The following is a 23,914-nucleotide window of genomic DNA, read 5'->3' as shown; positions in this document are numbered from 1 at the left end:
TTACAGCTCTGGTATATAATAATAGTTGTTAAAGCTACCTATGTATGTGCCCACCACACGTAATTCTACAATTCCTTTATTATTAATGATTCAATAATAATAATAATAATAATTATTGTTATTAGTGTAGTTAAACACTATCTGTAACAACACAGCACTTCTTCAGCTGCCAGGGAGCACACTGTATTACACGGGTCAACGTTACCCACACAAGCGAACGCTGCAGAATTAAAGTCCCTTAAAATACTCCATACTGTTCGCAATAAATATATCCGCATATGAACCCTACACCAAGCACATCTGTGGTAACCACACATACCCCGACATTCTCCGGGCCACTGACCACACTCACAGCCCTCCCACAAACACCACGCCGCTATAACAGCTGTTCGCAACACTGCAATCACGTGACACATTGAGCTCAGTCCGATCACATGACTCTAACGTCATCAACTCCTGTGCTGGTTATGGAGGAGCTGTAGGAAGTACCGGCACCAGACGGGTTACAGGTAAGGGATAAGGGGTTAGGGAGTCATACTGGGGGGGCAGCGTCTCCAGTAGCCATCAGTAGGTAGCACACAGATATACCGTACGTCTGATGTAAACAAATGGTCATAGATTTATTTCTAGCATCTCGATAAATACCATACTTGCCTACCTGACCCTCTCCATGAGGGAGAAAATGCTCTGTTCCTGGACTTTCCTGGTAATGTATGATTGCCATCACCTGTAGTGAGCTAGTTAATTGATAAGAAAGGTGTTTCACCACAGGTGATGGCAATCATACATTACCAGGAAAGTCCAGCAGGAAAGTCCAGGAACAGAGCATTTTCTCCCTCATGGAGAGGGTCAGGTAGGGTGGTAGTCATGTGACCGCCGGTCGGCTGACCGACAGTCACATGACCTCCTCCGTGAGCCCGACGGCTCACTATCCCGATGGTCGGCATGCCGACCAACAGGGACTATTTCCACTAGTGGGTGTCCACGACACCCATAGAGTGGGAATAGAACCCGTGGCGACCGCAGGTCGCCACCGAGCCCGCAGCGTGGCGAGCGCAGCGAGCCCGCAAGGGGCTTGCTGCACTCGCCCCTCCCCGCCGGGATCCCGGCGTCAGTATGCTGCCGGGATCCCGGCGTCGGTAAGGTGACCGGCGGTCAGGAGACCGCCGGTCACCCGTACTACACCCGTCAGGTAGGCAACTATGATAAATACATACCTCCCAACATAACCCTCTCCAGGAGGGACACAATTCTCTGCTTCTGGACTTTTCCTTAATGTATGATTGTCTGCACCTGTGTTGAACAGGCTAATGCAGGCATTCCCAACCACGGTCCTCAAGGCACACCAACAGTGCAGGTTTTAGTGATATCCAGGCTTCAGCACAGGTGATTTAATTAGTAGCTCGGTTATTTTGATTTAACCATCTGTGCTGCAGCCTGGATATCACTAAAACCTGCACTGTTGGTGTGCCTTGAGGACCGTGGTTGGGAATGCCTGGGCTAATGGATAAGAAAGGTGTATCAGCACAGGTGCCGGCAATCATAAATTAAGAGGGAAGTCCAGGAGCAGAGCATTCTGTCCCTCCTGGAGAGGGTCATGTTGGGAGGTATGTAAATAGACCGTCGTAATCAAATAGTTGTGTCTATTTCCTAGTGGGCTAAGGGACATTTGACCCACGTGACACGCAAGAGAAGGGGAGGAGTAAATTGGGCAAAGGGTCCAGAAATGGACCCTCGCAGGCTCGCCACGCTTCAGGCACGGTTGCTAGAGGTAATAGTTGGTGGCATGGATACTGAAATTAGTATCCTGCCGTCCTTGCTCCGCCCCCTGACATCACAGGACCCTTAGCCCACTAGGATTTAGCATCTACCGTAATCAAATTTCCGCTGCTTCATCCGACCTCGCTGTTTCTCCCTAGTATCCTCTGATGCAGTGACCGATATTATCATTAGATGACTCATCCAGGAGTTTACAATGCTTCTTCTTGTGTCTTGTGCTTCGTTACTTGTGTTCTCTGAGATGGGACCTAGCGGGTGATGTATCAAAGCTTGGAGAGAGATAGTACCGACCAGTCAGCATCTAATGCTGGGTACACACATTAGGCGATAGACTCCTAGAGTATATCGGATGATATATCGTTCCGACGCGGATTGGAACAATATATTGTTCTTTTCTCTAACGTCCTAGTGGATGCTGGGGACTCCGAAAGGACCATGGGGAATAGCGGCTCCGCAGGAGACTGGGCACAAAAGTAAAAAGCTTTAGGACTACCTGGTGTGCACTGGCTCCTCCCCCTATGACCCTCCTCCAAGCCTCAGTTAGATTTTTGTGCCCGAACGAGACGGGTGCAGGCTAAGGGGCTCTCCTGAGCTGCTTAGTGTAAAAGTTTAAAGTAGGTTTTTTATTTTCAGTGAGACCTGCTGGCAACAGGCTCACTGCACCGAGAGACTAAGGGGAGAAGAAGCGAACTCACCTGCGTGCAGAGTGGATTGGGCTTCTTAGGCTACTGGACATTAGCTCCAGAGGGACGATCACAGGCCCAGCCATGGATGGGTCCCAGAGCCGCGCCGCCGTCCCCCTTACAGAGCCAGAAGACGGAAGAGGTCCGGAAAATCGGCGGCAGAAGACGTCCTGTCTTCAATAAGGTAGCGCACAGCACTGCAGCTGTGCGCCATTGCTCTCAGCACACTTCACACTCCGGTCACTGAGGGTGCAGGGCGCTGGGGGGGGCGCCCTGAGACGCAATAAAAACACCTTTTTGGCAAAAAATACATCACATATAGCTCCTGGGCTATATGGATGTATTTAACCCCTGCCTATTTTTACATAAAAAAGCGGGAGAAAGGCCGCCGAAAAAGGGGCGGAGCCTATCTCCTCAGCACACTGGCGCCATTTTTTCCTCACAGCTCCGTTGGAGGAAGGCTCCCTGACTCTCCCCTGCAGTCCTGCACTACAGAAACAGGGTAAAACAAGAGAGGGGGGGCACTAAATTGGCATATAAATATATACAGCAGCTATATTAGGGAAAAACACTTATATAAGGTTATCCCTGTATATATATAGCGCTCTGGTGTGTGCTGGCAAACTCTCCCTCTGTCTCCCCAAAGGGCTAGTGGGGTCCTGTCCTCTATCAGAGCATTCCCTGTGTGTGTGCTGTGTGTCGGTACGTTGTGTCGACATGTATGAGGAGGAAAATGGTGTGGAGGCGGAGCAATTGCCTGTGTTAGTGATGTCACCCCCTAGGGAGTCGACACCTGACTGGATGGTCTTATGGAAAGAATTACGTGATAGTGTCAGCACTTTACAAAAGACTGTTGACGACATGAGACAGCCGGCAAATCAGTTAATACCTGTACAGGCGTCTCAAACACCGTCAGGGGCTCTAAAGCGCCCGTTACCTCAGGTCGATACAGACACAGACACGGACACTGACTCCAGTGTCGACGGTGAGGAAACAAACGTATTTTCCAGTAGGGCCACACGTTACATGATCACGGCAATGAAGGAGGTTTTGAACATTTCTGATACTACAAGTACCACAAAAAAGGGTATTATGTGGGGTGTGAAAAAACTACCCGTAGTTTTTCCCGAATCAGATGAATTAAATGAGGTGTGTGATGAAGCGTGGGTTTCCCCCGATAAAAAACTGCTAATTTCTAAAAAGTTATTAGCATTATACCCTTTCCCGCCAGAGGTTAGGGCGCGTTGGGAAACACCCCCTAGCGTAGATAAGGCGCTCACACGCTTATCAAAACAAGTGGCGTTACCGTCCCCTGATACGGCCGCCCTCAAGGAACCAGCTGATAGGAAGCTGGAAAATATCCTTAAAAGTATATACACACATACTGGTATTATACTGCGACCAGCAATCGCCTCAGCCTGGATGTGCAGTGCTGGGATGGCTTGGTCGGATTCCCTGACTGAAAATATTGATACCCTGGACAGGGACAATATATTATTGACTATAGAGCATTTAAAGGATGCATTTCTATATATGCGAGATGCACAGAGGGATATTTGCACTCTGGCATCAAGAGTAAGTGCGATGTCCATTTCTGCCAGAAGAGGATTATGGACGCGACAGTGGTCAGGGGATGCGGATTCCAAACGGCATATGGAAGTATTGCCGTATAAAGGGGAGGAGTTATTTGGGGTCGGTCTATCGGACCTGGTGGCCACGGCAACGGCTGGAAAATCCACCTTTTTACCCCAAGTCACCTCGCAGCAGAAAAAGATACCGTCTTTTCAGGCTCAGTCCTTTCGTCCCCATAAGGGCAAGCGGGCAAAAGGCCACTCATATCTGCCCCGGGGCAGAGGAAGGGGAAAAAGACTGCAGCAGACAGCCTCTTCCCACGAACAGAAGCCCTCCCCCGCTTCTGCCAAGTCCTCAGCATGACGCTGGGGCCTTACAAGCGGACTCAGGCACGGTGGGGGCCCGTCTCAAGAATTTCAGCGCGCAGTGGGCTCACTCGCAAGTGGACCCCTGGATCCTGCAGGTAGTATCTCAGGGGTACAAATTGGAATTCGAGACGTCTCCCCCTCGCCGGTTCCTGAAGTCTGCTTTACCAACGTCTCCCCCCGACAGGGAGGCGGTATTGGAAGCCATTCACAAGCTGTATTCCCAGCAGGTGATAATCAAGGTACCCCTCCTACAACAGGGAAAGGGGTATTATTCCACGCTGTTTGTGGTACCGAAGCCGGACGGCTCGGTGAGACCCATTTTAAATCTGAAATCCTTGAACACTTACATAAAAAGGTTCAAGTTCAAGATGGAGTCACTCAGAGCAGTGATAGCGAACCTGGAAGAAGGGGACTATATGGTGTCTCTGGACATCAAGGATGCTTACCTCCATGTCCCAATTTGCCCTTCTCACCAAGGGTACCTCAGGTTTGTGGTACAGAACTGTCACTATCAGTTTCAGACGCTGCCGTTTGGATTGTCCACGGCACTCCGGGTCTTTACCAAGGTAATGGCCGAAATGATGATTCTTCTTCGAAGAAAAGGCGTCTTAATTATCCCTTACTTGGACGATCTCCTGATAAGGGCAAGGTCCAGAGAACAGTTAGAGGTCGGAGTAGCACTATCTCAAGTAGTACTACGACAGCACGGATGGATTCTAAATATTCCAAAATCGCAGCTGATTCCGACGACACGTCTGCTGTTCCTAGGGATGATTCTGGACACAGTACAGAAAAAGGTGTTTCTCCCGGAGGAGAAAGCCAAGGAGTTATCCGACCTAGTCAGGAACCTCCTAAGACCAGGCCAAGTGTCAGTACATCAATGCACAAGGGTCCTGGGAAAGATGGTGGCTTCTTACGAAGCGATTCCATTCGGCAGATTCCACGCAAGAACTTTTCAGTGGGATCTGCTGGACAAATGGTCCGGATCGCATCTTCAAATGCATCAGCGGATAACCCTGTCTCCAAGGACAAGGGTGTCTCTCCTGTGGTGGTTACAGAGTGCTCATCTCCTAGAGGGCCGCAGATTCGGCATTCAGGATTGGGTCCTGGTGACCACGAATGCCAGCCTGAGAGGCTGGGGAGCAGTCACACAGGGAAGAAATTTCCAGGGCTTGTGGTCAAGCATGGAAACGTCACTTCACATAAATATCCTGGAACTAAGGGCCATTTACAATGCCCTAAGTCAGGCAAGACCTCTGCTTCAGGGTCAGCCGGTGTTGATCCAGTCGGACAACATCACGGCAGTCGCCCACGTAAACAGACAGGGCGGCACAAGAAGCAGGAGGGCAATGATGGAAGTGGCAAGGATTCTTCGCTGGGCGGAGAATCATGTGATAGCACTGTCAGCAGTGTTCATTCCGGGAGTGGACAACTGGGAAGCAGACTTCCTCAGCAGACACGATCTTCACCCGGGGGAGTGGGGACTTCACCCAGAAGTCTTCCACATGATTGTGAACCGTTGGGAAAAACCAAAGGTGGACATGATGGCGTCCCGCCTCAACAAAAAACTGGACAGATATTGCGCCAGGTCAAGGGACCCTCAGGCAATAGCTGTGGACGCTCTGGTAACACCGTGGGTGTACCAGTCAGTGTATGTGTTCCCTCCTCTTCATCTCATACCAAAAGTACTGAGAATCATAAGAAGGAGAGGAGTAAAGACTATACTTGTGGCTCCCGATTGGCCAAGAAGGACTTGGTACCCGGAAATTCAAGAGATGCTCACGGTAGACCCGTGGCCTCTACCTCTAAGAAAGGACCTGCTCCAGCAGGGACCATGTCTGTTCCAAGACTTACCGTGGCTGCGTTTGACGGCATGGCGGTTGAACGCCGGATCCTGAAGGAAAAAGGCATTCCGGATGAAGTCATCCCTACCCTGATCAAAGCCAGGAAGGATGTAACCATACAACATTATCACCGTATTTGGCGTAAATATGTTGCGTGGTGCGAGGCCAGGAAGGCCCCTACAGAGGAATTTCAACTGGGTCGTTTCCTGCATTTCCTGCAAACAGGACTGTCTATGGGCCTCAAATTAGGGTCCATTAAGGTTCAAATTTCGGCCCTGTCAATATTCTTCCAAAAAGAACTGGCTTCTGTTCCTGAAGTTCAGACGTTTGTCAAGGGAGTACTGCATATACAGCCTCCTTTTGTGCCTCCAGGGGCACCTTGGGATCTCAATGTAGTTTTGGGATTCCTAAAATCACATTGGTTTGAACCACTCACCACTGTGGACTTAAAATATCTCACATGGAAAGTGGTAATGCTGTTAGCCCTGGCTTCAGCCAGGCGTGTCTCAGAATTGGCGGCTTTATCCTATAAAAGCCCTTACCTAATTTTTCATACGGACAGGGCAGAATTGAGGACTCGTCCTCAATTTCTCCCTAAGGTGGTTTCAGCTTTTCACTTAAACCAGCCTATTGTGGTGCCTGCGGCTACTAGGGACTTGGAGGATTCCAAGTTGCTGGACGTAGTCAGGGCCCTGAAAATATATGTTTCCAGGACGGCTGGAGTCAGAAAATCTGATTCGCTGTTTATCCTGTATGCACCCAACAAACTGGGTGCTCCTGCTTCTAAGCAGACGATTGCTCGTTGGATTTGTAGTACAATTCAGCTTACACATTCTGTGGCAGGCCTGCCACAGCCAAAATCTGTGAAAGCCCATTCCACACGGAAAGTAGGCTCATCTTGGGCGGCTGCCCGAGGGGTCTCGGCTTTACAACTTTGCCGAGCAGCTACTTGGTCAGGGGCAAACACGTTTGCTAAATTCTACAAATTTGATACCCTGGCTGAGGAGGACCTGGAGTTCTCTCATTCGGTGCTGCAGAGTCATCCGCACTCTCCCGCCCGTTTGGGAGCTTTGGTATAATCCCCATGGTCCTTTCGGAGTCCCCAGCATCCACTAGGACGTTAGAGAAAATAAGAATTTACTTACCGATAATTCTATTTCTCATAGTCCGTAGTGGATGCTGGGCGCCCATCCCAAGTGCGGATTGTCTGCATTACTTGTACATAGTTATTGTTACAAAAATCGGGTTATTGTTGTTGTGAGCCATCTTTCAGAGGCTCCTTCTGTTATCATGCTGTTAACTGGGTTCAGATCACAAGTTGTACGGTGTGATTGGTGTGGCTGGTATGAGTCTTACCCGGGATTCAAAATCCTTCCTTATTGTGTACGCTCGTCCGGGCACAGTATCCTAACTGAGGCTTGGAGGAGGGTCATAGGGGGAGGAGCCAGTGCACACCAGGTAGTCCTAAAGCTTTTTACTTTTGTGCCCAGTCTCCTGCGGAGCCGCTATTCCCCATGGTCCTTTCGGAGTCCCCAGCATCCACTACGGACTATGAGAAATAGAATTATCGGTAAGTAAATTCTTATTATTGCTCAGTATTGTGATTGCACGTTCCCAGATGTTGTCAACAGGCGCTTCCCATCTGATGTGCAGCTCCACTCTCTGCAAGTCTGACATCATACACACGTGTGTGATCGCAGGTCCACGCAGGACTGCCAAGAGAAATCCTGGGCCCCGGTACAACTTCTTCCTGGGCCTCACTAGAGGGGGTGTGACCACAGCATGCTGAGGCCATGGCTACTCCTCTTTGGGGGCGTGTCTATCACATCAGAAGCACCCACTAACAGGAGCATGGCATGCCTCCCAGCCAGGGCAGTAGAGAGCCTGGCTGGGCCAAGGTACTTTTCAGGGGGCATGGCCTAATCAAAGGAGGCGTGGACCTGGGCCCCTCTATCAGACCTAGGCCAAGGTAATTTGTACCCTCTCCCCACCTCTCTCTGTACCACTGCTCACAGGCAGAATGCTGCAGGACTGGAGACATAGGCATGTGCTGGAGCTGGCAGACAAGGGCTGTCTAATCACTGATAGCCTGCCGAGAGTATTCCGCCAGCTCACCTCTTGGACAGTTTTGGTGGAGTTCACGGTCTGCTGGAAATGCTTTTTATACAGCCTTGTCGGGGCCCACCCCTGGGACCCTAAGCATCCACTTTGGTTGCCTTGTGGTAAATCTGCTACTGTGTACACCAGATTGTGCAGCATGTACAGCTGCGCAATAAATCGTACTATCGGTCCTCGGGTCAGCTGGGACATAAATCGTCCTGATATGTACCCAGCCTAACTGCCATGTTACAGGCAGTGTTTGAAAAATGTCTGTTAGGAGGTGATTGGTTGGTACAGTATCTCTCTCCACTTTTGGGCCCAGATTTATCAAACTTTGGAGAGTGATAAATTTCACCAACCAACCAGCTCCTAACTGCCATGTTACAGCGCCTGCTATTTTTGAGTAGGCCCTGCTGTGTGCACGCGCAAGTCCTGTCTTGCGTGAGCAGTTAATGCAGATGACCCGCATTAACTGCAAACGTCTCTGCCTGATTGACAGGCAGAGGCGTTCGTGAAGGGGGGAGGCTACGGATAATTTTCGGGGTGGTATCGGGGATATGGAGACAGGTCTGTTGCGTTTTTGGGGCTGCTGCGGGACTCTTCCATAGTTTCTGCAACCACGCTCTAATTGCGGCGCAATCGCAATTAGAGCATGATCGCAGTTGGTGTGCGACGGGTAGCATACATTTGATTGCAAGAGTAGCAGATTCTGCTAAAAAAGCACAATCTGCTACTCTTACTGAATAAGGTCCTGTGTTTGAAAAATGACAGGAGCTGATTGGTTGGTGCTTTATCACCATGTAATTTATCACTCTCCAAGGCTTGATAAATCTGGGTGTTGATCTCTGCAAGCTTTGATACATCTCTCCTCCTACCCACCACTTTCTTTTTCCATCTGTCTAGATTGTAGAGACAATTAGTCCCACATTAGCTGGAGAGTCACAGGTTGACAGCTTTGCTTTTTTTTTTTTACTTTTATGACATGGGTAAGTAACTGGCAATTTGGAGTTAATAGGCAGTGACTGCCTCCAAATCAACGCTTATCAGGCAATCTTCTAACCTACTGTATGTCTGCACTAATACTATGGGCACCAAGGCAAATATTTTATGATTGAGTTTATTTAGCACCAATTTGCCAGCAGAGTTTAGAGCAGTCAATGGGCCTGATTCAGACTTGATCGTAGCAGCCAGCAAATATGGTAGCAGGTGGGCTCTGCAGGGGAAGAAGGGGGGGGGGGGGGGGGCAGATATAACCTTTTCAGAGAGAGTTGGCTTTAGGTGGGTTATTTTGTTACTGTGCAGGGTAAATGCTGGCTGCTTTATTTTTACACTGCATTTTAGATTTCAGTTATGACACACCCCACCCAAATCTAACTCTCTCTGCACGTTATTTCTCTTACATCCTAGAGCATGCTGGGGTCCATTTTAGTACCATGGAGTATAGACGGTTCTGCAGGAGCCTTCGGCACATTAAGACTTCAACAGTGTGAACTGGCTCCTCCCTCTATGCCCCTCCTCCAGTTTAGAAAATGTGCCCAGGAGACTGGATGCACACTAGTGGAGCTCTACAGAGCTTTGCTGGAAAAAGACTTTCTTAGGTTTTTTATTTTACAGGGAAGCTGCTGGCAACAGCTTCCCTGCTTCGTGGGACTTAGGGGGGGAAGTAGGAAACAACTTCTCAATTAGTTAATGGTACTGCTTCCGCTGACAGGACACCATTAGCTCCTGAAGGGTACTGAACACAGCCCAAGCCTGGCCAGCGTTCACTCCCACAGCACTGCCACCACCCCCTAACAGAGCCAGAAGTCAGAAGGCTGGTGAGTATATTACCGGAGTCCTGCAGAGAGGGGATCCTCCGGTCATCGTTGGCGGCATACAGGTACACGCGCAGCGCGCGCCATGTCTCTCAGCACGAAAGTGCAGAGCGCGGGGGGAGCGCGCACTGAGGTCATGTTTTAAAACCTTACTCTCACTGGCAAAAAGGGTACATACATGTACAGCCGCTGATGTGCCATCCCCAGCCAGTATAAATATTACATTGCTGAGGCTGAAGGGCGGGGCTTCTCCTCAGACTTGCCAGAACACTCACTGGGTGCCATTTTCTCCTGCAAAAACTCCAGTGTGAAGCTCCTGAACGCTGTTTCTCCTCATGACAACGCTGATACAAGTACAGGGTGTTATAGAAGGGGCAGAGAGTGTTCATTATAATTAGGTATGTGGGCCTATTATTGGTATATGCGCTGTAAGTGGGTAATATTTCCACAATTCACAATAAGGCGCAGTGTGTGGACTGGCAAATCCCTCTGTGTCTCTCTGACAGACTTTAGTGTGGGTCTGTCCCCAATAGCTCCCCTGTGTGAGTGTGTGTACAAGTGGGGTGTGTGTGTGTGTATGTACAAGTGTGTAACATGTCAGACATTGGGGAGGGTTCTTCCCAGGATGAACCCATTTTAGATACACAAGAGGGTAATGTGGTTGTCCTTCCCTCTCAGTAGGAGCCAGAGTGGGTGAGAATGCTGTAAAAGAATATGTCAATGCTTGCAAAGAAATTCTCTGAGTCTGAACAACAGACTAAATATTGGAGGCAGTCTGTGGAGGATGCACAGTTTACTGACCCCTCCATATCATCCACTCTGGTCCCATCCAGTTACCAGAAAAGGTCTCTGGCCCAGATAATGCAAGGGGACACAGACACAGATTCCGACTCTGACGTCGACACTGGGGATTTGAGAGGGGAAGACCCCAAATTAGCCAAAAGCATACAATGTATGATAGTTGCTATAAAGGAAGTGTTGGAGTTTCCTGAAACAACACTGGTCCCTGTGTAAAAGGGCTATTTTAAATTAAATAAAATGCAGGTTGTGACTTTTCCTCCTTCAAAGGATTTGAATGCGTTATTTGAAGAATCCTGGGCTATCCCAGAGAAGAAATTTACCCTTCCCAGAAGGATACGTGTAGCGTACCCTTTCCCTGAGGAAAACAGGCACAAATGGGAGACACCCCCAATGATAGACACCTCAGTTTCTCGGCTGTCTAAGAAAATAAGTTTGCCTGCCCCTGGTTCAGCCTCTTTAGAAGATCCAGCTGACCGTAAATTAGAAACAACCCTAAGATCCATATATACGGCTAACGGAACGGTGCTCAGGCCCACCATTGCTTGTGCGTGGGTAGGTAACGCTGTGGAAAAATGGTCAGACAACTTGCTTGTTAACATAAGCACAGTTGACAGGGATGAAATAGTCTTAACTCTCGGCCATATCAAAGATGCTGCAGGTTACTTAGTTGAAGCTTTGAAGGATATTGGGTTGCTGAGTTCAAGGTCTTCCGCTATGGCGATTTCAGCCCGCAGGGCGCTGTGGATCCGCCAATGGAATGCTGATGCGGAATCAAAAAAGAATATTGAGGCGCTTCCTTACAATGGAGACGCCCTCTTTGAAGACAAGCTGGATGCCATGATTTCAACAACTACATCAGGCAAGTCAGCATTTCTGCCTTCCACAGCTGCTCCACCTAGGAAAGGATTTCATTCTCATACGATGCAATCCTTTTGGCCCAACAAGTCCAAAAAGACAAAGGGTGCCCCCTTCTTCGCAGGAAGAGGTCGAGGAAGAGGTAAAAAAATCTACAACACCATCAGGCTCGCAGGAGCAGAAGTCAACAGCTACTTCTGCTAAAACCTTAGCATGACGCTGGGGCTCCCCTGCGGGAGTACTATCAGGTGGGGGCACGTCTACTGTCTTTCAGCCAGGTCTGGGTTCACTTAGATCTGGATCCTTGGGTATTGCAGATAGTATCCCAAGGGTACAAATTGGAATTTCAGGACCTTACCCCATGCCGATTTTTCAAATCAGCCTTACCAGCTTCTGTTCAGGACAGAGCAAAAGTGCTGAACGCAATACAGAAATTATGTCAAGACAACGTAATTTCCTTAGTTCCTGTGTCACAACAGGAAAAAGGGTTTTATTCAAGCCTGTTTGTAGTGCCGAAACCGGATGGCTCGGTCAGACCGATTTTAAACCTAAAGACTCTGAACCTTTATTTGAAAAGGTTCAAATTCAAGATGGATCCCTGAGAGTGGTGATCTCCAGCTTGGAGGAAAAGGAATTTTCTGGTATCGATGGACATCAAAAATGCTTATTTACATGTTCCCATCTACCCGCCGCATCAGGCATACCTGAGGTTTGCGTTGCAGGACTGCCACTACCAGTTCCAAACATTGCCTTTCGGGCTCTCCATGGCTCCGAGAATATTCACCAAGGTGATGGCGGAGATGATGGTTCTTCTTCGCAAGAAAGGAGTCAGTCATCCCATACTTGGACGATCTCCTCATAAAAGCAAGATCTAGGGAGAAACTAGTGCAGAACACTGCACTTTCCCTGACGGTGCTTCAACAGCACGATTGGATCATAAACCTTCCAAAATCACAATTGGAACCCACAATGAGGTTATCATTTCTGGGAATGATATTGGACACGGAAGCACAGAAAGTATTCCTACCGGTGGAAAAGGCTCTGGAAACCCAGAGGATGGTCAAACAAGTTTTAAAACCAGCACGCGTATCGATTCATCAGTGCATCCGCCTGCTGGGGAAGATGGTAGCAGCCTACGAGTCTCTACAATTTGGCCGATTCTATGTCAGAGTGTTCCAATGGGACCTACTGGACGAGTGGTCCGGATCGCACCTACACATGCACCGGAGGATAATCCTGTCAACAAAAGCCAGTATTTCACTCTTGTGGTGGCTTCAAAGTTCTCACCTCCTGGAGGGACGCAGGTTCGGGATTCAGACTTGGATCCTAGTGACCACAGATGCAAGCCTCCGAGGTTGGGGAGCAGTCACGCAAGGGGAAAGCTTCCAATGATGATGGTCAAGTCAAGAAGTACTCCTTCACAACATAAACATTCTGGAATTGAGAGCTGTGTACATCAGCCGCCTTCAAGCGGCACACCTTCTTCAAGGTCGTCCCATACAGATCCAGTCAGACAATGTAACGGCAGTAGCTTACATAAACCGCCAGGGCGGAACAAAAAAAAAAAAAAAACCAGAGCGGCAATGGCAGAGGTGACAAAGATACTCCCCTGGGCAGAAAGACATGCAAAAGCTCTGTTGGCAATTTTCATTCCGGGAGTGGACAACTGGGAAGCAGACTTCCTCAGCAGACACAATCTCCATCCAGGAGAATGGGGCCTCCACCCAGAAGTCTTTGCAGGGGTAGCAGATCGTTGGGGCGTTCCTCAAGTGGATATGATGGCATCACGTCTCAACAAGAAGCTTCAGAGATATTGTTCCAGGTCGAGAGACCCACAAGCAATAGCAATGGATGCACTGGTGACCCAGTGGGTGTTTCAGTCAGTGTATCTGTTCCCTCCACTTACACTAATACCAAAAGTTCTCAAGATCATAAGAAGAACAAGGGTTCGAGCAATTCTTATTGCTCCAGACTGGCCAAGGAGGGCTTGGTATCCAGATCTTCAGGAGTTATTACTGGAAGATCCTCAGCCTCTTCCTCTTTGTGAGGACCTGCTTCAGCAGGGGCCGTTTATTTTTCAAGACTTACCGCTGCTGCATTTGACGGCATGGCTGTTGAGCGCCAGATCCTATCCCGTAAGGGTATTCCCAATGAAGTCATTCCCACACTTATTCAGGCCAGGAACGTATTTGGAGAAAATATGTATCTTGGTGTGAATTCAAGAAGTCTCCTGCGGTGGAGTTTAAATTAGGACGTCTTCTCCTATTTCTACAGGCGGGTGTGGATGCTGGCTTGAGATTAGGGTCTATCAAGGTCCAAATTTCGGCCTTGTCCATTTTCTTTCAGAAACAGTTGGCTTCCCTTCCTGAGGTCCAGACGTTCCTGAAGGGGATTTTGCGCATTCAACATCCCATGGCTCCTGCGGCGCCATGGGATCTTAATGTGATGTTGCAATTCCTTAAATCAGACTGGTTTGAGCCTCTACAAGAGGTAGAGTTAAAGTTTATCACTTGGAAAGTGGTCATGCTGTTGGCCTTGGCCTCAGGCAGACGAGTGTCTGAATTAGGGGCTCTGTCACACAAGAGTCCTTATTTGCTATTTCATGAAGATAGAGCTGAACTGCGGACGTGTCAGCATTTTCTTCCAGAGGTTGTCTTATTTCCATATCAACCAACCTGTGGTGGTGTCAGTGGCTTCTGACACCTCAGCCGTTTCAAAGTCCTTGGATGTCGTCAGAGCGTTGAGGACTTATGTTGCAAGAACGGCTCAGATAAGGAAAACGGAATCTTTGTTTCTTCCTGGGCGGCTGCTCGGGGTGTCTCGGTGTTGCAAATTTGCAAAGCAGCTACTTGGTCAGGGACAAACACGTTTGCTAAGTTTTACAGGTTTGACACCTTGGCTGCTGACGACCTTCAGTTTGGTCAGTCAGTTCTACAGGAACATTAGCACTTTCCCGCCCGTACTGGGAGCTTTGGTACATCCCAATGGTACTAAAATGGACCCCAGCATCCTCTAGAACGTAAGAGAAAATATGATTTTAATTACCTGCCGGTAAATCCTTTTCTCGTAGTACGTAGAGGATGCTGGGCGCCCGCCCAGTGCTCATTTTTCCTGCAGAATTACGTTTTATCTTTTTACACAGGTTCTCGTGTTAAGATGTTCACAGCTGTTGCTGCTGTGTTATGCATGCACGTTAGCATGAGTTATGTTGAAAGCCATGTTAGGCGGCATGTTTTTGTATGGTGTGAGCTGGTGTGAATCTCGCCACTAGTTTAATGTAAATTCTTCTCTCGAAGTTGTCCATCTCCTCGGGCACAGTTCCTATACTGAGGTCTGGAAGAGGGGCATAGAGGGAGGAGCCAGTTCACACTGTTGAAAAGTCTTAAAGTGCCGAAGGCTCCTGCGGAACCGTCTATACCCCATAGTACTAAAATGGACCCCAGCATCCTCTACGTACTACGAGGAAAGGATTTACCGGTAGGTAATTAAAATCCTATTATCTGCCTCCACTGCAGTGCACATGGTTTTGCCCATCTGCTAACAAATGTACTGCTACGATTAGGTCTGAATTAGGCCCAATATTCAATCTGCAAGCATTATTTATTTATTAACAGCTTCTTATATAGTGCAGCAAATTCCGTTGCACTTTACAATTGGACACAATGATACAACAAAACTGGGTAATAAACAAATAGTCAGAGGTAGGAAGGCCCTGCTCGCAAGCTTACAATCTATAGGGAAATAGGCATTGATACACAAGGAAAGGCATTATCTATTGCATATTTGTCCATTGGATTGCAAAGGTTCTAGGCGGGTTGCATGATATCACATCACAGCAATGATGAACCCTGGTCAGAAAGAAGGGAAAGTGAAGAAGGAGAAAATATGTGGAGGATATGTGCGGACTGTACAGTGGGGATATAATTGGATAGGAAAGCTTATGAAGGTTGAGTGAGCGGTTCTGGAATGTGATAAGCTAGCCTGAAGAGGTGAGTTTTCAGGGAACGCTTGAAGGTTTGGAGACTAGGGGAGAGGCTTATTGTGCGTGGTAGGGCATTCCACAGAGTGGGTGCAGCCCGAAGGAAGTCCTGCAATCGTGCATGTCAGCAAGTAATGAGTGTGGATGAGAGACGTAGATCTTGTGAAGATCGGAGAGGTCGGGTTGGGAGATATTTTGAGAGAAGAGATGTACATTGGTGTAGTATGGTTAATGGCCTTATGTGTGAGTAAAAGTATTTTATATTGAATACGGTAGAATACAGGTAACCAATGGAGGGACTGACAGAGTGGATCTGCAGACGAACGTCTAGCAAGGAAGATTAGCCTCGCAGCTGCATTCAGAATGGATTGTAGTGGTGAAAGTCTCTTTTTGTTAAGACCAGTAAGAAGACTATTGCAATAATCAATGCGGGAGATAATGAGAGCATGGATTAGAGGTTTTGCAGTGTCTTGTGTAAGGTATGGTCGTATTTTGGATATGTTTTTTAGATGCATGTAACATGATCTTGAGACAGATTGAATGTTGGGAGCAAAGGAAAGTTCTGAGTCAAGTATGACACCTAGGCAGCGAGTTTGTGGGGTAGGATTGATTGTTGAGTTCTCAACAGTTATAGAGATATCAGGTTGGTAACTACTATTGGCCGGTGGAAATTGTCACGTCTAGCAAAGTTTGAGGATCCGGCAGCTGAGATTTGCCCGAGGAGGTAGCAGGCTGTGAATGAACAAGATGAGGGGGCTGGATATAGTTCCTTCGCATGGGACACGGAGCAATGAAGAACGTAGGCGGGGGTTGAGAGTCAATGGAAAGTATTATGTACAGGGCTGAGATAGAGAACCGAGGCTGGAGCACGATGGTTAAGGAACGTAATTGCGGATAAAGAACTGCGGGTTGTGGCTTGAAAGACGAGGTTGTGATTAATGAACTGCGAAACTGTGGATAGTGGTTAAAGACGTGGCTGGAGACAAGTACTGTGGCTTGGAATTCGAGGCTGAAGATAATAATCTGCAGGCTGTGGTCGGTGAACAAAGGCGTGTCTGGTGAAGGAGATCTGTGTAGTGTGGCTTGAAAGACAAGGCAGATGACCCGGGGCCGACTGTGCCCAAAGAGTCTTACTGGACCGGGTTTTCCAGGAGCGCTTCCACAGGCAGTAGCAGGCTAGAAACGGCAGGGCTGCAGCAGCAACAGAGAACCGACCAAGCAGGATCAGGAGGAACCAGAATACAGCAGGAATCCTGGGAGCACAGGCTAAAGCACCTACAACAGGGTTGTAACTTGAAGCACTGGCGTCCCTGTCCTAAACCAGCCCCCTTTTATAGGGAGAGCTTCCCCTGGATTGGCTGGAAGAAACAGGAACTAATCTTAAAACTTGGTCTCCAACTTGGCGGCGCCCAGTAATGCAGACCTTTTTGCAAAGCCACATTGCTCACTGCCCCTGGTCTCCTAGCAACGGCTCAGCAAGAGTGACCCGCTGTAGCGGCATCCCGCCGCCACGAGCGGACCCCCTCACCGCCGCTACTGCAGCCCATGGATCCGGTGCAGCAACCCACCTCCGCCGCTACCCGCACATCGCCAAGGAAGCCAGCCCCGCGGCCCCAGCGTACCGGTAAGACTCCGGACGCTGACAGAAATATAAGTAGCTCTGTTTTGGAAATATTAAGTTTGAAGTGGTGAGATGACATCCAAGATGAAACAGCAGAAAGGCATTCAGTGACCCTGACCAATACAGATGGTGACAAATCTGGGGAGGATAGGTAGATTTGAGTATCATCTGCGTACAGATGATACTGAAATCCAAAAGAGCTGACTAGTTTACCAAGAGATGATGTATAGATTGAGAAAAGCAGAGACCTAAGACCGAGCCTTGTGGTACTTCAACTGAAAGAGGTAGCGAAGAGTAGGTGGATTCAGAGAAGCGAACACTGAAGAAGCGATTAGATAGGTAGGATAGAAATCAAGAGAGGACTGTGTCTTTAAGACCTCAGGATTGTAGTGTATGAGAAGAAAATGGTCAACAGTGTCAAAAGCAGCAGAGAGATATAGAAGAATAAGAAGTGAGTAATGGCCGTTGGACTTTGCAGTGACTAGATCATTCACTACTTTAGTCAGTGCTGTCTCTGTAGAGTGCTAGGAACAAAAGCATGACTGAAGTGGGTCAAATAAATTGTGTGTTTTAAGAAAGTGTGTGAGGCGAGAGTAGGCAAGTCTCTCAAGTAGCTTGGAGAGGCATGGCAGCTGAGAGATGGGACGGTAGTTTGAGAGTGTGTTAGGGTCAGAATTTTGTTTTTTCAGAATGAGAGTAATCAGTGCATGCTTGAACAGTGAAGGAAAGATACCAGTAGAGAGAGAGAGAGAGAGAGAGATTACAGATGTTAGTTAAGTTTGGGATGAGTACAGGAGACAGAGATTTACTTACTTGTGAGGGTATAGGCTCAAGACGAGAGGTAGTAGAGTAGCAGGCTGAGAAGAGTGTTGACACTTCGTCTACACTTGTGGGATTAAATGAGGATAGAGTGCCAGAGGGTTCAGGTAGAGAATTGAGCAGGTCACTGGCTGAGGAAGAGCATACCATTTCATCTCGGATCTCATCAATCTTGTCCTTGAAGTAGGAAGCAAGATCTTGTGCCTTGATATTGGCTGGTGGATTGGGTGAGGGAGGGTTCAGAAGTGATTTAAATGTATTAAAAAGTCATTTGGGTAAGAGGCTTGAGCAGAGATGAGAGTTTGGAAATATGTTTGTTTGGCAGAGTCCAGGGCATTACGATAAGAGTGGTAGACAGTCTTATATGTCAGAAAGTCGCTAGGAATTCGATATTTACGCCACTGACATTCAGCTTTGCGTGAGAGTTTTTGTAGGTGTCTTGTTAATTTAGAGTGCCATGGTTGACATCTTGACCTACGTGGATTGTGATGGGTAGCTGGAGTCACTTGGTCAAGGGCTATTTCTAGAGTCTGGTTCAGGTGTGATAAAGCAGTCTCAATAGAAGTAAATGCAGAAATAGGTGAGAGCAGCCCAGAGGCAACTGAGTAGTTTGCCGCTGGCTCCAACCCTGAAGGGGGCATCTGACTCTATAGGCGTGTGTACGGGGTCACCAGGCTTACCCTAAAGTACAGAGCCGCCAGTGGTGCAAGCGTCAATAGCCATGGGAATATGGAGCCTCCGCTGCGGTAGCTGGTTTTGTGATCTCGCTGAGTAGTCTTCAAGGGTGCTGTGACGCTGTCAATAAAGCCGCTGCTGCCTGCCGGAAGTTTGAGAGAGTGGGGAGTGCGATGCTGCATATCTTCACATAGCGCTGTGCTGTGCATTGCTCTGCCAGTCCGGGGTCTGCACTCTGGGACACCACAGCAAGGATTTCTGGAAGTCCTGGACATTATCCCAGCTCAGTAGGGTTAGTGCAAGTTCAGATCTTGGCACACACTCTGTAACAGGCTCCTACACTTGTTCTCTATATGTGTGGTGGCTGATAGTTATTTGTCTGGTCTGTACGGGTCAGCACACTTGTGTCAGGCATTGTTTATTTCATTTTTTATTTTCATATACTGTACTGTAGTTGCATTTTTATTATATTTCTCTGACGTTCTAAGTGGATGCTGGGACTCCGTAAGGACCATGGGGAATAGCGGCTCCGCAGGAGACTGGGCACAACTAAAAGAAAGCTTTAGACTACTGGTGTGCACTGGCTCCTCCCACTATGACCCTCCTCCAGACTTCAGTTAGAATCTTTTGCCCGGCTGAGCTGGATGCACACTAGGGGCTCTCCTGAGCTCCTAGAAAGAAAGTATATTTTAGGTTTTTTATTTTACAGTGAGATCTGCTGGCAACAGACTCACTGCAGCGAGGGACTAAGGGGAGAAGAAGCGAACCTACCTAACTGGTGGTAGCTTGGGCTTCTTAGGCTACTGGACACCATTAGCTCCAGAGCTATCGACCACAGGACCCGACCTCGCTGTTCGGTCCCGGAGCCGCGCCGCCGGCCCCCTTACAGAGCAAGAAGCAAGAAGTGTTCCTGAAAATCGGCGGCAGAAGACTTCTGTCTTCAACAAGGTAGCGCACAGCACTGCAGCTGTGCGCCATTGCTCCTCATGCACACCTCACACTCCGGTCACTGATGGGTGCAGGGCGCTGGGGGGGGGGGGGGGGGCGCACTGAGGGCAATATAATACACCTTGGCTGGCAAATCTACACCATATATAGTCAGGAAGGCTATATAGGTGTAAAAATACCCCTGCCAGAATTCCAGAAAAAGCGGGAGAAGTCCGCCGGAAAAGGGGCGGGGCTATCTCCCTCAGCACACTGGCGCCATTTTTCCCTCACAGCTCCGCTGGAAGGACGCTCCCTGGCTCTCCCCTGCAGTGTACAAGCTACAGAAGGGTAAAAAAGAGAGGGGGGGCACTAAATTTAGGCGCAGTATATATAATTATAAGCAGCTATAAGGGAAAAACACTCATTTATAGTGGGATCCCTGTGTTATATAGCGCTCTGGTGTGTGCTGGCATACTCTCTCTCTGTCTCCCCAAAGGGCTTTGTGGGGTCCTGTCCTCTGTCAGAGCATTCCCTGTGTGTATGCGGTGTGTCGGTACGGCTGTGTCGACATGTTTGAGGAGGAGGCTTATGTGGAGGCGGAACAGATGCCGATAAATGTGATGTCACCCTCTGCGGGGTCGACACCTGAGTGGATGGTGCTGTGGAAGGAATTACGCGACAGTGTCGACTCCTTACATAAAAGGTTTGACGACATACCAAATGTGGGACAGCCGGCTTCTCAGCCTGTGCCTGCCCAGGCGTCTCAAAAGCCATCAGGGGCTCTAAAACGCCCGCTACCTCAGATGGCAGACACAGATGTCGACACGGATACTGACTCCAGTGTCGACGACGATGAGACTAATGTAACTTCCAATAGGGCCACACGTTACATGATTGAGGTAATGAAAAATGTGTTGCACATTTCTGATGTTACCCCGGGTACCACAAAAAAGGGTATTATGTTTGGAGAGAAAAAACTACCAGTTGTTTTTCCTCCATCTGAGGAATTAAATGAAGTGTGTGAAGAAGCGTGGGCTTCCCCTGATAAGAAACTGGTAATTTCTAAGAGGTTACTAATGGCGTACCCTTTCCCGCCAGAGGATAGGTCACGTTGGGAAACATCCCCTAGGGTGGATAAAGCGCTCACACGCTTGTCAAAGAAGGTGGCACTACCGGTTCCGGATACGGCCGCCCTGAAGGAATCTGCTGATAGAAAGCAGGAGGCTATCCTGAAATCTATATATACACACACACAGGTGTTATACTGAGACCAGCTATTGCTTCAGCATGGATGTGCAGTGCTGCAGCTGCGTGGTCAGATTCCCTGTCGGAAAATATTGATACCCTAGACAGGGACACTATATTGCTAACCGTAGAGCATATTAAAGACGCACTTTTCTACATGAGGGATGCACAGAGGGATATTTGCCGGCTGGCATCTAAAATAAGTGCAATGTCCATTTCTGCCAGGAGAGGGTTATGGACTCTGCAGTGGACAGGAGATGCAGATTCAAAAAGGCACATGGAAGTTTTGCCTTATAAGGGTGAGGAGTTGTTCGGGGATGGTCTCTCGGACCTCGTTTCCACAGCAACGGCTGGGAAGTCTACATTTTTACCCCATGTTCCCTCACAGCCAAAGAAAGCACCGTATTATCAGGTACAGTCCTTTCGGCCCAATAAGGGCAAGCGGGTTAGGGGCGCGTCCTTTCTGCCCAGAGGCAGAGGTAGAGGGAAAAAGCTGCAGTATACAGCCAGTTCCCAGGAGCAAAAGTCCTCCCCCGCTTCCTCTAAGTCCGCCGCATGACGCTGGGGCTCCACAGGCGGAGCCAGGTACGGTGGGGGCCCGTCTCAAAAATTTCAGCAATCAGTGGGCTCGCTCACGGGTGGATCCCTGGATCTTTCAAGCTGGAATTTGAGACGTCTTCCCCCCCGCCGTTTCCTCAAATCTGCCTTACCAACAACCCCCTCAGGCAGGGAGGCAGTGTTACAGGCAATTCACAAGCTGTATTCACAACAGCTGATAGTAAAGGTGCCCCTACTTCAACAAGGACGGGGTTACTATTCCACAATGTTTGTGGTACCGAAACCGGACGGTTCGGTGAGACCCATTTTAAATTTGAAATCCTTGAACACGTATATAAAAAAATTCAAGTTCAAGATGGAATCGCTCAGGGCGGTTATTGCAAGCCTGGACCAGGGGGATTACATGGTATCACTGGACATCAAGGATGCTTACCTGCATGTCCCCATTTACCATCCTCACCAGGAGTACCTCAGATTTGTGGTACAGGATTGTCATTACCAATTCCAGACGTTGCCGTTCGGTCTATCCATGGCTCCGAGGGTCTTTACCAAGGTAATGGCTGAAATGATGATACTCCTTCGAAAGAAGGGAGTTTTAATTATCCCGTACTTGGACGATCTCCTGATAAAGGCGAGGTCCAGGGAGCAGTTGTTGGTCGGGGTAGCACTATCTCGGGAGGTGCTACAACAGCACGGCTGGATTCTAAATATTCCAAAGTCACAGCTGATCCCTACGACACGTCTACTGTTGCTGGGGATGGTTCTGGACACAGAACAGAAAAAATGTTTCTCCCGGAGGAGAGTCAGAGGCCTCCTAAAACCAAAACAGGTGTCGGTGCATCACTGCACGCGGATCCTGGGAAAGATGGTAGCTTCCTACGAAGCAATTCCATTTGGCAGGTTCCATGCAAGAACCTTTCAGTGGGACCTGTTGGACAAGTGGTCCGGATCGCATCTTCAGATGCATCGGCTGATAACCCTGTCTCCAAGGACCAGGGTGTCTCTGCTGTGGTGGCTGCAGAGTGCTCATCTTCAAGAGGGCCGCAGATTTGGCATACAGGACTGGGTCCTGGTGACCACGGATGCCAGCCTTCGAGGCTGGGGGGCACTCACACAGGGAAGAAACTTCCATGGACTATGGTCAAGTCACGAGACTTCCCTGCACATAAATATTATGGAACTGAGGGCCATTTACAATGCCCTAAGTCAGGCAAAACCCCTGCTTCAAAACCAGCCGGTACTGATCCAGTCAGACAACATCACGGCGGTCGCCCATGTAAACCGACAGGGCGGCACGAGAAGCAGGACGGCGATGGCTGAAGCCACAAGGATTCTCCGATGGGCGGAAAATCACGTGTTAGCACTGTCAGCAGTGTTCATTCCGGGAGTGGACAACTGGGAAGCAGACTTCCTCAGCAGGCACGACCTCCACCCGGGAGAGTGGGGACTTCATCCAGAAGTCTTCCAACTGATTGTAAACCGTTGGGAAAGGCCACAGGTGGACATGATGGCGTCCCGCCTAAACAAAAAGCTAGAAAAGTATTGCGCCAGGTCAAGAGACCCGCAGGCGATAGCTGTGGACGCTCTAGTGACACCGTGGGTGTACCGGTCGGTTTATGTGTTCCCTCCTCTTCCTCTCATACCAAAGGTACTGAGGATAATAAGGAGAAGAGGAGTAAGAACTATACTCATTGTTCCGGATTGGCCAAAGAAGAGCTTGGTACCCGGAACTTCAAGAAATGATATCAGAGGACCCATGGCCTCTGCCGCTCAGACAGGACCTGCTGCAGCAGGGGCCCTGTCTGTTCCAAGACTTACCGCGGCTGCGTTTGACGGCATGGCGGTTGAACACCGGATCCTGAAGGAATAGGGCATTCCGGAGGCAGTCATTCCTACGCTGATTAAAGCTAGGTAAGAAGTAACTGCAAACCATTATCACAGCATATGGCGAAAATATGTTGCGTGGTGTGAGGCCAGGAAGGCCCCAACGGAAGAATTTCAGCTGGGCCGTTTCCTGCACTTTCTACAGTCAGGGGTGACTATGGGCCTAAAATTGGGTTCCATTAAGGTCTAGATTTCGGCTCTATCGATTTTCTTCCAGAGAGAACTGGCTTCACTACCTGAAGTTCAAACTTTTGTTAAGGGAGTGCTGCATATTCAGCCCCCTTTTGTGCCTCCAGTGGCACCTTGGGATCTCAACGTGGTGTTGGATTTCCTAAAGTCACATTGGTTTGAGCCACTTAAAACCGTGGAATTGAAATATCTCACGTGGAA

The 23,914-nt window shown here is 48.8% G+C and overlaps 1 protein-coding gene across 3 annotated transcripts in view; it reads left to right on the top strand.

Moving 5' to 3' along the window:
• The first annotated feature begins 404 nt into the window (after nt 1-404).
• STX17 (syntaxin 17) overlaps nt 405-23,914 on the top strand; it is a 243,862-nt gene continuing 220,352 nt past the window's right edge. For all 3 annotated transcript variants that reach the window (XM_063924903.1, XM_063924904.1, XM_063924902.1), the window contains exon 1: nt 405-509. The gene's annotated coding sequence lies outside the window, so the exon portion shown is untranslated. The remainder of the gene's footprint in view (nt 510-23,914) is intronic.

This window comes from Pseudophryne corroboree, chromosome 5 (genome assembly GCF_028390025.1).
Source record: "Pseudophryne corroboree isolate aPseCor3 chromosome 5, aPseCor3.hap2, whole genome shotgun sequence".
In the NCBI taxonomy this organism is placed as follows: domain Eukaryota; kingdom Metazoa; phylum Chordata; class Amphibia; order Anura; family Myobatrachidae; genus Pseudophryne; species Pseudophryne corroboree.
Note: the sequence above shows the minus strand (reverse complement) of the source record. Positions and strands in the feature narration are given on the sequence as shown.